A 13,669-nucleotide genomic window follows, 5' to 3' on the forward strand; every position below is an offset into this window, starting at 1 on the left:
ATTCCGACAAGATCGTTTGAAAACATCACGTGCCTTGAATACAATGGACTTGCGACCAATTTTCTTATTTTATTTGTCTCGTCGCTTCTTACTATTCTTATGTCTACACGGTTTCTCAGGTTTTCCATTGTTTTTCCAAAAACCGAGTTGTTCATTAGCTTGTAAAAGGTCTTTTCAAAGTTGTTTTTTGCTTTTTTTCGGAATTCTGTGTTCATCCGGATGTAGGGCTCCATCCAGCATTCCTGTTCAAACTCTAAAACCCTGTGCACTTTTTTGAGTTTCATTCCCTGTTTTAAATAAAACTGCAAGTTTCGGTAATGCACGACGTAATTGGTTTTGTCTTCAAGCGTTAAAACAAGCTTTTCAGTGTTTGGGGGGTTTAATTCAAGATCATTCATTAATTTCTTTTGGTAAGGCGAATACATTTCTTTGTCTATTTTCTTTTTCTCTGGCGCTAATGGGTAACTGTCGTGAGCGTCATGCAGCTCTTTCGGATATTCTAACTCCACCTCCATAATCCATCCAGTTTTTGCATGCTCTTTTTTTGTCATTATTTCTTTTTCTGTTGGCATAACCTTTTTCCATCTAAAACCACTTTTCGGAAGCGGCTTGCTCATTGCCCACCCGTAAAGGTTATTCGCATCGAGATACATTATGTATTTTTTTGGTTGACTCGGATCAAATCCCTTAACATATGGGTTGTTCGCCTTTGCATATCTCTTGCTTACCGACGAAATCCCGCCTCTTATTCCCCTTTCGACGAAGAGGTGCATTTCGTAGTCTGTGAGTAACTCAAGCTCCACACCTGTCTTTTTCAAAAGCGCATCCCAAGAAAGACCTGGCGACGTGTAATAATTTGCGGGATCCAGATTGTACTTCTCAAGGCATAATTTTCGAAAGTTTTCAAAAACGTCCGCTAACAGGGTAACGTCCGTTTTGATATACAAATCGTGGTAGTCTCCAAGATTTTGGCAGCCAAAGGTTTCCCACACTTTTTGCGCGTGTGCATACTCTTTGTCTGTTATGTGCTCGCCTGTAAGTTTACTGTAGAACTTTTCTTTTTTCGGCAAAGTTGTTTCTTTAAATCTTTCCCATGAGTCCATGTATTCATAGGGATAAATCCCCTTTTGTGTTAACAAGCCAAATTTTTCTATAAAAATGGTTTTTGCTTCTTTGTATCCTTCATCTGTTATGTGGATGTTATTGACAATTTGCCATTTTTCTTTAGTTTCGTCCCCACCTTTAAAAAAACTTTCACTCAAGTTGTTATAATTAAATTCCTCCCACACTTCAACGTATTCGCTTGGATATTTTCCGTTGTCTAACAACAGTTCACTTTTTTCAAAGAAAACCTTTTTCGTCATATTTAATGCATCCTTCGGCGTATCTTCTACAAGTTTTTCAAGCTTTCCAAGTAAAAAGTTCAAAGTGTCAATAAACCTTAAACCCCCCAGTGAAAATGTAATGTATTTTTCCATGTTGTTTGCAACACACTTTACCTCTTTCTGTGCCTCTTTTGAAATCTTCGAAATTGACTGCATCAAATGGTGAGCATCGTAGCCACTCAGGTTATGAAATGCAACTGGTATTTGAATATTTTTTGGATTTATTTTCATCATTAAGTTACACACGTTGTGCGCGGCTCCTCGAAAATTGCCTGTTATGTGACAATGATCCCTCACCGCATCCTTGTAGTTCGGCTGGATAAGCGGCTCTTTGCACGCTAGGCAGTTTTTTTGGTTTTCAGCGGCTAATTTGTGTGATTTTTTTTCAAGCTTTTTTAGCTTATAATGGTTCCCGCTATTAAGAGTATTCGCCAATTCTATTCTTTCGTAATAGCATTTTTTGTGTAACTGTCCTAAGTAACCAAACTCCTTTTTATTAGATTTAAGCCAAACCGGCAAAGAGTCTAAAAAGTTTTGTTTCACCAACGATTTTTCGCAGATGTGGCAGTTTTCGGCTTTTTTAAAGTTTGCCCAGTCTTTTTGCGTCATAAGGAGAGGTTTTGGCTTTGACAATTCATATCTTATTTTCTTTTCTTCAATTAAAAGACAGTTCAAAAATACTTCAACGGCGTTTTCTCCTCTGTAAACGAATGGTTTTTCGTGTTCACCATCACTTCTTACACGCGTGTAAGCGAATCCGCATGCCTCGTGCTTTTCTGTTTTGTACGTGTAACTTTTCTGGCGGTTCTCGGGCGTTTCTCGGCGCTCTTTTTTTAACAATGCCTCGCCGTCGGCGTAAATCGTATAAGGCGCTTTCATTTGTTTTTGGTAGTTTTTAAAAGAAAGGGTGTTTTTCTCCTCATCTGGCATTTCGATTCTTGTTGGCTTGCCTTTGACCCCATTGCAATACTTTTTGTGCTTTTCAAGCAAGTCTTCTCTTGTAAAATTTGTCAAACACATCATGCAAAAGTGTTTTTTGTTACTGTGTTTGGTTTGGTCGTGTAACAAAGCGCTAATTCTTTTTATAAAACAGTAGTGCTGTTTCAATCCTGACTCAATCAACATAAGGTTTATACGGGGTATTTTGTTTTCTTTTTCGCTTTGTCTGAGAGGTATCACACACCCGTCTTTCAAGTGCCACCCAAAAACATTTATTGCAAGGTTTCTGTTTTGCGCCTCAAGCCTGTCAATCTGCTTTAGGGGTGTCGGAAAATCGATTCCGTTGTAGTTTATGCCGTCATCAACGGGATATTTACTTGTTCTTTGAGGATCTTTTCCGTTCGCAGGCGGGAATAAAGCAGCTCTCAAAGCCCATTTTAAACACTGGTTGTCACTGTTTTGCACGTTAATAATTGCTTTTTTGTTTGCCAGTTTGGGAGGCAAAGGCAAGTAAGTTCCTCCGCGCAATGGCCGATAACGCGCAACATAGGTGTACGCCCTTGTTATTCTTTCAACAACCCACCCCGAGCCCCTCTCCGACCAAGCCTCGATTTCTCCCTTTGCTTTGTCAATAAATTCGTCAAACTCTTTTTTTATTCGGTCTTTGGTGTTTTTTGTAAAAAGACGCGGTTCTCTTTCTCTGAAATAGTGCTCCATGTGTTGCGTAACTCCGTTTCTTTTCATCGAAAATTTTACTTTAAGCCCGAAGCTTGCTTTTATGTCATTCAATTCTTCAATTTCACTTTCCAAAAGATCATAAAACTTTTTTTTGTGTTTTTTTGCAAAAATTAAAAGATCTTTGTTGTTTTTTTCGGTTTCGGGTATGTCCATTTTCCATACTCGGAGCCAATCGTTAAAATCGGTGTTGGCCAGTAAAAAAGACAAATTTCTTTGCGGGTTTCTTTGAAATTCACGGAGGTTTTCCTCCATCATAGCTTGCAAAACTTCTGACGAATATCTTGCAGCAGCCATTTGGTGCATATACAAAGTAAAAAATATTTGTTCAATTGAAAAATAATTCTGGCGCGCCTGTTCTTTGGGGCTTGGCGGGGGCCACTTGTTTTAGGACAGTCCTCAACAAGTGTTAAAAGGGTGCCTTTGCCTAGATACATGTGCATGGGTTGAAAGGCTGTCATCTAACCCCGACACACTTGCAATATGAGGGTTTTGGACGCAAATCCAAAAAAACAGTGAGGGGCGAGAATGGCGAAGCCGGCAGGCGAGCCAGGCGAAGCCCCGAACGCATTTTTTTGGATTTGCGCCAAAACCCTCATATTGCAAGTGTGTGTTGTTGTTGATGATGATGATGATGATGATGATGATGATGATGATGATGATGAAAGATTGGTTTTCCCATTGTGTTCTATTTTAACAATAGAGTGTTTCTGTCGAGGAACTATCGGCTGATAGTTGCCCCGCGGAAATTTGATGTTCTTAAAACAAATATTAGCCCGAGAAGCGAAGCTTCGAGGGCAAATATGCTAGTTTTAAGAACATCAAATTTCCAAGGGGCAACTATCAGACCGATAGTTAAACGATAGAGTGTTTCTGTCTCGGAACTATCGGCTGATAGTTGTTCCGCGGAAATTTGATGTTCTTCAAACAAATATTAGCCCGAGAATAATATGCTAGTATGCTAATATGCTAGTTTTTATAAGAACATCAAATTTCCAAGGGGCAACTATCAGACAGATAGTTCCGAGACAGAAACACTCTATCGTTTTTATTGTTCACCACTAAATTTTCTTCCGTGCGCCCATTCTAAAACCAGCATCGTGATTTATTTTTTACTTTTCAGAATAAAAAACTCAATTGAAAGCCGAAATTTAACAAACCAGACAAGAAACCCACTAAATGCAGTGAATTTGGTTGCGTTTTTTGTCTGCAGGCCCACTTGTTTACAAAAAATTTCACGGGCGGGCACTATCCATCCAGACATTTTTCTCAGACCGGCATGCACTATGGGCTGACATAGTGCACTCCGCGGATGAACACTATCACGTCACGTAGCCAATTTAAACCAATCAGAATTGGAGAAAATTTAGTGGTGAACTATAAGGGCTGATAGTGTCCTCCGCGGATAACCACTATCGCGTCACATGATCAGTTTAAACCAATCAGAATCGGAGAAAATTTGCCAGTGGTCAACTTCAAAGGCTGATAGTGTCTCTCCGCGGATGAACACCATGACGCCACGTGATCAACTTAATCCAATCAGAATCTGAGAAAATTTATTGGTGAACTATAATCGCTGATAGGGCATGATTGTTCGTTGGCTTAAAAGTACTTTAAATTTCAGGTTTTGGATAGCGATAGTCCACTGTATGTTTTGGATAGCGATAGTCGACTCGGCTGAGCCTCGTTGATTAATCCAACTCATAGAAAACTCGGACTACTAATTAGTGATACACTGTTTTATATGGCCACACCCAGCTTCTTAGAATCGAGGAAACTGATGTATAAAAAACATCTTTTTTTGAAATGCCAGTGGGATACATCTATAAATATTCAACATTTGAACAAGAAGATCACTTGCTTACCCTTTCCTTTATGTTGGTTGGATGTTGGATATTTTGTTGTACAGGCAATCAAGTGATCGTAAAGTAAAAACGAATATATTTGTTAGGCATGCACTAGTGTCCCCGGCGTGATGTATACTCTTGTAAGCATTTCTCCTGTACCTCGGATAACTCTCGCCCCGCGCAATTATTTATTTTGGTACTTAAAAAGCCGGGCAATAGGTGGGCTAAATGTTCCATTCCCACGATTTTTTCTTAGGGTTTCTGTAGTACAAATCTTTTTACAGTACAAATGAAATCTGCTTCAAGGTTATAGGTGAACCACGCCCACACAGAAGCTAACCATGTCTGAAAGGTACACAACACGAAACAAAGTTGTTGTTGCCACCATCACGACCTTTGATCAGGTTTGACCAGGCGTTTCTGCTACAAAAATTAAGAAAGGAAACCAGAGCTAGTTAAATAAGTTTTCTCATAGTGGCGAATCGTAAGCAAAAGTGTGTGCATCTTAAGCATCCTATAATGGATTAGCTTGACTATCGCTTGGATACGAATTCTGATCTGACCAAACGATTCAGGTATAAATTATACAATAACCGAGCTATTGCGCGCGTTGTGATTGGTTGATGCCTGTCATCTATTAGAGTACAGACGCACAGATGACGTCACAGAGTGGTGTGACTCGCGCGCGTGATCAGAGTTCATAGTCCAAATCAGTGCTGTCGGCAAAGTTTTTCAAAACTTGCGCGGCCACAACCGAACGAAAAAGTTCAGCTAATTTATAAATCTACAGTGACAAACAAACCGCCAAGTATCGTTCACCGTTCGAAAACATTTAACTGGGCTAAACAAGCTTGAAGTAGAAAGTGAATGGTTTGAGAAATTATCGAAATCTGTATGAAAGTTTTTATCCGATGTTGAACAGTTGGACGACGCCACGGCAAATCCATGAATAGCGGTTGAACGCTATGTTCAAAGTTTACTGATTTACACAAATTTCCAGATGGAATAAAGGTTAGATTTTCCGTTCATGTTTTGATTTTCCTTTATTCTTTTATTAAATCGGTTTAACAGTACTTCGTGGTTACGGAAAACTTTATCGTGAAATGAAAACAAATTTAGCTCACCGGTAGCGGCATTGCTTTCGCTGACGTGTACTAAAGTTTTCTGTTACTGTATAAAACAAATAGATTCAATTTTGCCGTGGTTCTGTTCAGTTATAGATCACAGAAGACGCCGTCAAAATGTGGTAAGAACATCAGCACTTTTTTTTTCATACCACATTTTGACGTCATGTGTGATCTGTAACTGAACAGACGCACGGCAAAATAGAATCTATTTGTTAATTATTTGGGATTAGTGGAAAACACGGGGCCGGGGTCCCGGGGTCCCGGGGTGTAGAAAACGCGGGGTCCCGGGGTGTGGAAAACACGGGGTGTGGAAAACGCGGGGTCCCGGGGTCTGTGGAAAACACGGGGTGTGAAAAACGCGGGGTGTGGAAAACGGGGGGTCCCGGGGTCTGTGGAAAACACGGGGTCCCACGTATCTTTTATTCCAAAGTTGAATTTGTTTTTTGTTTTGAAAACAGTTACTAGCGGCTTGTGAAATGTTTTAGGGTTCTTTTTAAAAATCACTATGCTCTCAGACTCTTTCAGTGATATGAAAGGGTAGGTCGTTCCAAAGTTTAGGGGCCTAAAAAGAAAAGGATCTTTGACCGTATGTACATGTTTTCACGTCAGGAATTTGTAAGAGTAATTGGCCAGATGATCGAAGGGAACGAGCTGGTTTATAGGCGTTAAAAAGACAAGTTAAGTAGGTTGGTGAATGACAATTAAGGGCTTTGTAGGTTAAAAGTAGGATCTTAAAAACGATGCGTGATTTGACAGGAAGCCAGTGCATGTCCTTGAGGGTGGGAGTTATGTGTTCGTTCCGCTTAGTTCCAGTAATCAGTCGCGCTGCAATGTTCTTTATTCGGCTGCAGTTTATCATGCTCAAGCTTAAGGAGGCCGTAGAGTATACTGTTGCAGTGACAAAAGCGTTCACATTTGAGATTGTCATGACAGATATTCCTCATCCTAATACTCGGTACTGCCAAAACCACGGCACCGCACGCCGATTCATGAATGAAACTAGGTGAATGAAGTCAGCGCAGTGCCAGTCATGGACGATGTTGGCGCGTAGTTTGTCTTAATGTTTTCGGATTCAGGATAAAAATTTGTAGATTAATTTTTGGCAAAAAATTATTTCCAACTAACAAAATGTATATAACTCATATTTAGTTTCTTTTTTTAAAATGGAAAAAATACGATATTCAAAAGGATCGCAAAGACAAGTATATGATTCACAAACTTGAATAGCTTTTTTACGACATGAATAATAGGCTTTCAATGCAAGGAAACACGTTTTACGAATGTATTAACTTTGGTGATAAACTATTATACATGTCTTTTTAGCCAGAATTTTTTATTTTATTTTTAGACCCCGGGACCCCGCGTTTTCCACAGACCCCGACACCGCGTTTACCACACCCCGGGTTTTCCACACCCCGTGTTTTCTACAGACCCCGGAACCCCGCGTTTTCCACACCCCGGGCTTTCCACACCCCGTGTTTTTTACAGACTCCGGGACCCCGCGTTTTCCACACCCCGTCTTTTCCACACCCCGGGACCCCGGGACCCCGACCCCGTGTTTTCCACTAATCCAATTATTTGGGTCTTGTGTGCGTTTTTGTGTCTCTTTTGGGATGAAAAGAATTCGAGACGAACTTGAAAAGATGAAAAGAAAGGAGCTCAAATTACAACCAGCGTGACAGTATTGCATACATTACAAAGGTCATACAAACACGGCGTGTGTCATTAATCTGTTTGCATTGGTATTTTTCAAGGTCGCCAGTCGCCTGCAGTCGGCTGTTACTTCTCTTTTAGTGTTCTGGACAGGTGCTCATACCTGCCACTCTATCTACGGATAAGTCAAAGTGACCTTATCTGAATGAAGTGAGCTCCATCTCAGTGAACTTCGAAATCGCCATTCTCGCTTGCCACTCACAACAAGACCTAGTAAGTGGACTGTAACATCTTGTTTACAAGCATCTAACGGTAGAATAGTTGTACTATATCCGAGAAGACCACAAGGTGATTCTTGTAAAGCTAACGAGCAATTCATACTTGTAAGAGTGTTTGTCCCGAATGACACGTGATAACATGAATTGAAACTGACAAAAGTTCCGTGTCGAACGTGAGAAATAACGTCTCGTTGTTTCTTATTTTAATACCTTGGATCATTACTACTTAGAACGATATATATTAGGTTTATATTCTCGCTTTTAAGACATACCAAACTAATTTATGAAAATCCAAGCAATACTTACGTAATACGACTAAATTTTTGCGGAAAATACGCAATGAATTCATGCACGGCCTGCGGTATCAATTACTTTAATTAACATAGTTAATTCGAAATTAATTATTTACACATTTGCTGAAGTTTCTACACCTTTCAAATGAATTAAAATACAACTATTTCAATTTAAAATGTAATTTTATCAATGTTTTGTGATATTTTAGTGAGATTTAATTTTAGCGGGAAAATAGCCATAAGAGCAATCAGAGGCATTTTTGAACTAAATTCGTGGAAAAAGAGTTTCTTGTGCCAATCAATAAATTCTTGTTTTTGATTAAGAAGGGTATGGACTGTTATAAAATGGCTTTTAATAAAAAATAAACCACCGCACTTTTGAAAAAATTAAATTTGAAAATCCCCCAAATTCACTCTGCGGCAAGGCACAAGCTACCTACCCAGTTTAGAAAATACGGTAAAAATTACAGTTAAACTGAAAAGTTGTTTCTAAGCATGCAAAACATCAACAACCAGTTAATTTACCTTGCGAAAAAGTTTTGTGCACGAAATGCAAAAGGAAGATCTGTTTCCTGTACCGCGAATTTGGCCATTTTTATAAAAATTTTTGGCAGTTTCTGTGCCAAAAACTAGGGGGGTGGTCAATCTCAGGATTGAAAAGGCAGAAAATCATTTAAATGCCACCAATCTTTATCTTATTCGATAGGTTTTAAATGCTGAAAATATTAGGGAAATCGGCTGACCCCCATCTTTTGGCATTGCCTGGTTTTCTCTGACAATGACACTTAATTACAACAAAATCCAAGTTCTCATTTTGAATTCCATTTTTTTCAGTTGATACCTTTATCGAACTTGTGAAAAATTCCATTCAAGTTCCTATTAATACTGTACATTCCCAACGTTTTGCTCAGGTCTTCAGAAGCGTCTTACTAACCAAATCTAAAATAATTCCAAAACATGCTGTACAAACATTCTACTCTTTGTGACAAACGACTTGACGACCAATTGTTCAGAAATGAAAATCGACACAGTTCTTGCTAAATAAAAAAACGTTTTACGGCGGAGTCAGGCTCAAAAAATATACTGCAAGATCACACCCCCATTCATAGTCAGAAACCAGCAAACCATCTAGTTTGCTAAAAAACACTGCGTGACTCAATGACGTTACCTTTTTCATTTACAAAAATAACTTTAACTTGTCAAAGTAAGTGGGCCCAGTTCTCGGCCGGGTCCAGTTCTCGGCCACTTTGTGTTTAACGCGTTTTTTCACACTCCAGTTGAATCAAAAGAAAAAGGTATTTCCTTCAAACGATAGACTGATTCATGTGCTTTAAGTATCTTGAGTTTGATCGTTCAATTCGATATAGAAAGCTCACACGTCGAGTTTACGCGGAGGTAGGTGAATTTGCATTCCCGAAAAAGTTGTTTGTTTACGGCTCCAAATTCATGGATGTAGTTAAATTCGTATTTTATCCAAAAGCCCCCACCATACAAGCTAATTTTTGGCAAGTGAAACGTAGAATAATTCAGCTTTCTGCTTTAGTTAACTTTTCGTTGAACCGTTGTATTTTTTGGTCTTAATTTACTTCGAAATTTTTTCTTGCGACGTTTGCGTATTTGCCAGTTCTCGGCCACCCTGCTCGCTATCACAGCTTAGCGCTTGGTTTTTAATATAATTTCATCTGCTGCTGCCAGAATGAAAGAAATAGATTTTTAAAAATAAAGTTCAATCTTAGCTCTAAGTTTTGAGCTGACTCTTGTCTTGTCTATTATTTCTACAACACCTAAATCTTTCAAGACCTTTTCACTGCAAAATAAACCATCTAAATGCACGGGTCACACAATGCGGTTTTGCCAGAACCTGCACATAGGCGCTAACTAGGCGCGTTAAAATCCTTCTTTTCTAAAGTAAAACAAAGCATCATAAAAATAATTTGGGATCGATATAGTATAAATAGGTTTACAGAGTGATTTTATGACTGTGAAAATTAATTGAGCATTTTTTTACAGATAATTACGCACAAGCTTTTTAGTGGCCGAGAACTGGGCCAAGGTGGCCGAGAACTGGGCCCACAAATGGAGCTTTTATTTTTATTATTGCTCGGGCAAATTAATTTTTGACCGGTCGATAGCTTTACACCAAAAAGCTGAATAATGTAGCTAGCTCTGGGAGAAATTTCAAGTTCCTGCGGTTCTTCTGAGGTAAGAAATACAAGTTTACGTCAAAAGTGGCCGAGAACTGGGCCAAGGTGGCCGAGAACTGGGCCCACAAATGGAGCTTTTATTTTTATTATTGCTCGGGCAAATTAATTTTTGACCGGTCGATAGCTTTGCACCAAAAAGCTGAATAATGTAGCTAGCTCTGGGAGAAATTTCAAGTTCCTGCGGTTCTTCTGAGGTAAGAAATACAAGTTTACGTCAAAAGTGGCCGAGAACTGGGCCAAGGTGGCCGAGAACTGGGCCCACAAATGGAGCTTTTATTTTTATTATTGCTCGGGCAAATTAATTTTTGACCGGTCGATAGCTTTGCACCAAAAAGCTGAATAATGTAGCTAGCTCTGGGAGAAATTTCAAGTTCCTGCGGTTCTTCTGAGGTAAGAAATACAAGTTTACGTCAAAAGTGGCCGAGAACTGGGCCCCATACTGTACTTTGCACCGTAAGCTTTTTTCTCTGTCCTTCCGCCGAAGCAAAAAAACACAACCTGATTACACATTAACCCAAAAGTCGACCAAGTGTGCCTGCAACGATTTCCTGTCAAAACTAAAATGAAAACCATTGCGGTATGCGTCACCCGTAGCGGTTTTGTAGCAACCCCGAGCTATCCCCGTCTTTTTGGCCGCGCCAGGAGACTACGCTCTAGGACGACCAAAGGGTAAACCTTAAATCGGCCACGCCCGATTAATTAGAAAAGATCACGATGTGATGGTTAAAGAGGGGAATGCAAAAATAATGACGAAAAGTGACGATCACTACCTGATTTACACAAAAATAGGACCGACATTACCTGTATCGGGTCCTATCGTCACGATCCCTCAACATATTTCATTCCTCTTTTCGCTCTGTCTAAGCCTATCACGAACTGAATTTTCTGTGACTGTTTTCCACTTTTGCTATGACGGGTCGTCACGTTTTGGTCGGATCATGGCGATCCCTCAACATGTTCGACACCGCCCTTTTGCAAACCTTGTGTCTTATTATTATTATTATTATTATTATTATTATTATTATTATTATTATTATTATTATTATTTTTTTTTTTTTTTTATTTATTTTTTTTTTTTAACCGGCTTTTCACTAGGACCCATCGATCGTCACGTCTTGGTCGGATCGTCACGATTCGTCAACACTTTCAGACGCCTTCCCTTATATCGTGTATTTTCTGAGGGCACTTACCATTAGACAGAACTGGCCGAACTGGAAAGCGCCCTTATGAACTTACTTTTCTGGAGGACGGATCGACTATTACAATAGACTTACAATGACGGGTTGTCACGACCTAGTCGGACCGTCATGATCCGTCAATATATTATTTTACTCCCTATTTTGGACCTTATTTATTACTGAAATCCGGTAATGTAAGTCCCGTTCCCTTCCGTTCCGAACATGACGACCTAAAGGACCTAAAAACAGTGTTACGATTTGAAGTAAGTGTTAGCATTCAATATGTAAATATACATTATTACTCTTCAACCTCCGAAAACCGACGCCCTTATTCTTCCCCTAACTCAACAGGTTTTATTGTTAACCTCATAGCCATTGTTTACAGAATTTTGAATAAAAAATAACCTCGTCAAGAAATGCGTTTTCATCATTGCAAAACCGGGAATACCGTAACAGGATAGAAAGTACTACGTTATTAAATAGACTAAATAGACCAGTTTGCGGCATTCTTCAACTGCAGCAAAGCTCTTTCAGGTGAACATGTTTTTAGCGACCAACTCTTTCATCTTTCAATAAACACAATGACAAAAGGCAGAGTTTAGTGCCGAATACTAAAGACAATAGAGTGTTTCTGTCTGAGACCTATGAGCTGATAGTTGCCCCTAAAAATTTTTTTGTACTTTTAAAATCTACATCTACATTTAATTTAGTAGGTAAAGTCGTGAGACATCACACCAACTAAATAACCAAAATAAACCAACAACCAGCATATAAGCCCCCAAAATCGTTCTCAAGTTACTTAATATTTGTTTTTTTAGTACATATAAAGTACAAAAGACACCTCCCTTTTAATGACAAATGATAGTGTTTTGCAGTTTGCAAAAATGGGGTGAGAAGTATGATTTTTGAACATTAGAGGTCTCGTTGGGACGTGCGAGCAGCTGTCTCCTCTTTTGTGAGGACCTCTGTGAAAGCAACATCACCCGGCACTTGATCTTTCAGCAATCTAACAGGACCTAAATGGGGAGATTTCTTCGAAATTTAAGCTGTCGAATCTCAATTTTCTTTCTAGATACTAACCTTGGAGAGTTCCTTATCCTACCTGCTGACTCATTAGCATTAAGGAGTGGGGAGACTCGTTTCGAGCAGAAATGACAGGAAGCACCAGAGTGAATGAGCCAGCAAGAGGTGTGTGATTAAGGGCTGACCAGTTCCTAGATCAGTGTCTTCGCGAAATGACACACTTTGCATTAATTATCATGTCTTTTATAAGGGGGTTTTGTTTCTGGAAAGCCCCGGTAACTTTTCAGGCCCTGAAAGCCATCTTTGTTTATCTGTATCTTAAAAACAGAGAAGTTTCTAGGCCTGAAACTTTGTATGAAGGGAACGTCTGTTCATATTAAAATATCGTGGAATAAAAGAGCTTCATAGTCATAAGGCTTGAGAATTTGCTATGGCTTTCTGGGTTCGCAAACTTTTTCGGACCTTCGAGAAAATGGTCCCTGGAACGATTTTTCGATAGGCTATCTAGCTGGAAATGTGGCCATGCTTCGCTAGAGAGATTTGATAAAGGCCGTCCTCAAGTTTGGAAGGTAATTCTCGCCTATTTGCTGGAATTGTGATAGAATTCAATCGTCTGGTGGATTGAAAAATAGATAAAGGTGAAATAATCCCGAGCTGTGCTTCAGGTAAGTTTTACTTATGACGAAGTTCGTTTTAGAAGGTCGATTTGGATGTAGGCGAAACATTCGTAAATACACGTACATGTGCTGTTACAAACAGTCATAACTTTTGAAATACTGAAGACGTACATGGGTTTCTGCAAATTTTGGCCGATAAAAGGCTACACTTTTCGACTGTGTAGGGTAGAGTTATCAATTAGGTCCCAAGTTGGAAAATTGTGCGTCTAAATCAAAAAAGTCTTGTTCAACCTTCGTTCGATGCCACTGATGTTGATAAGCACTGGTCATAATATTCTTGATTTTGCATGTCAAGAAAGAAAATAAGGAAAACTTGCGTCCTTCTTGGAA

The 13,669-nt window shown here is 39.4% G+C and overlaps 1 pseudogene across 1 annotated transcript in view; it reads left to right on the forward strand.

The window, feature by feature from the left end:
- Positions 1 to 13,669, forward strand: part of LOC144638606 (transient receptor potential cation channel subfamily A member 1-like) — a 141,110-nt pseudogene that overhangs the window by 47,709 nt on the left and 79,732 nt on the right. The window lies entirely within an intron of this gene.

This window comes from Oculina patagonica, chromosome 14 (genome assembly GCF_052425735.1).
Source record: "Oculina patagonica isolate OP01 chromosome 14, crgOcupat, whole genome shotgun sequence".
NCBI lineage: Eukaryota > Metazoa > Cnidaria > Anthozoa > Scleractinia > Oculinidae > Oculina > Oculina patagonica.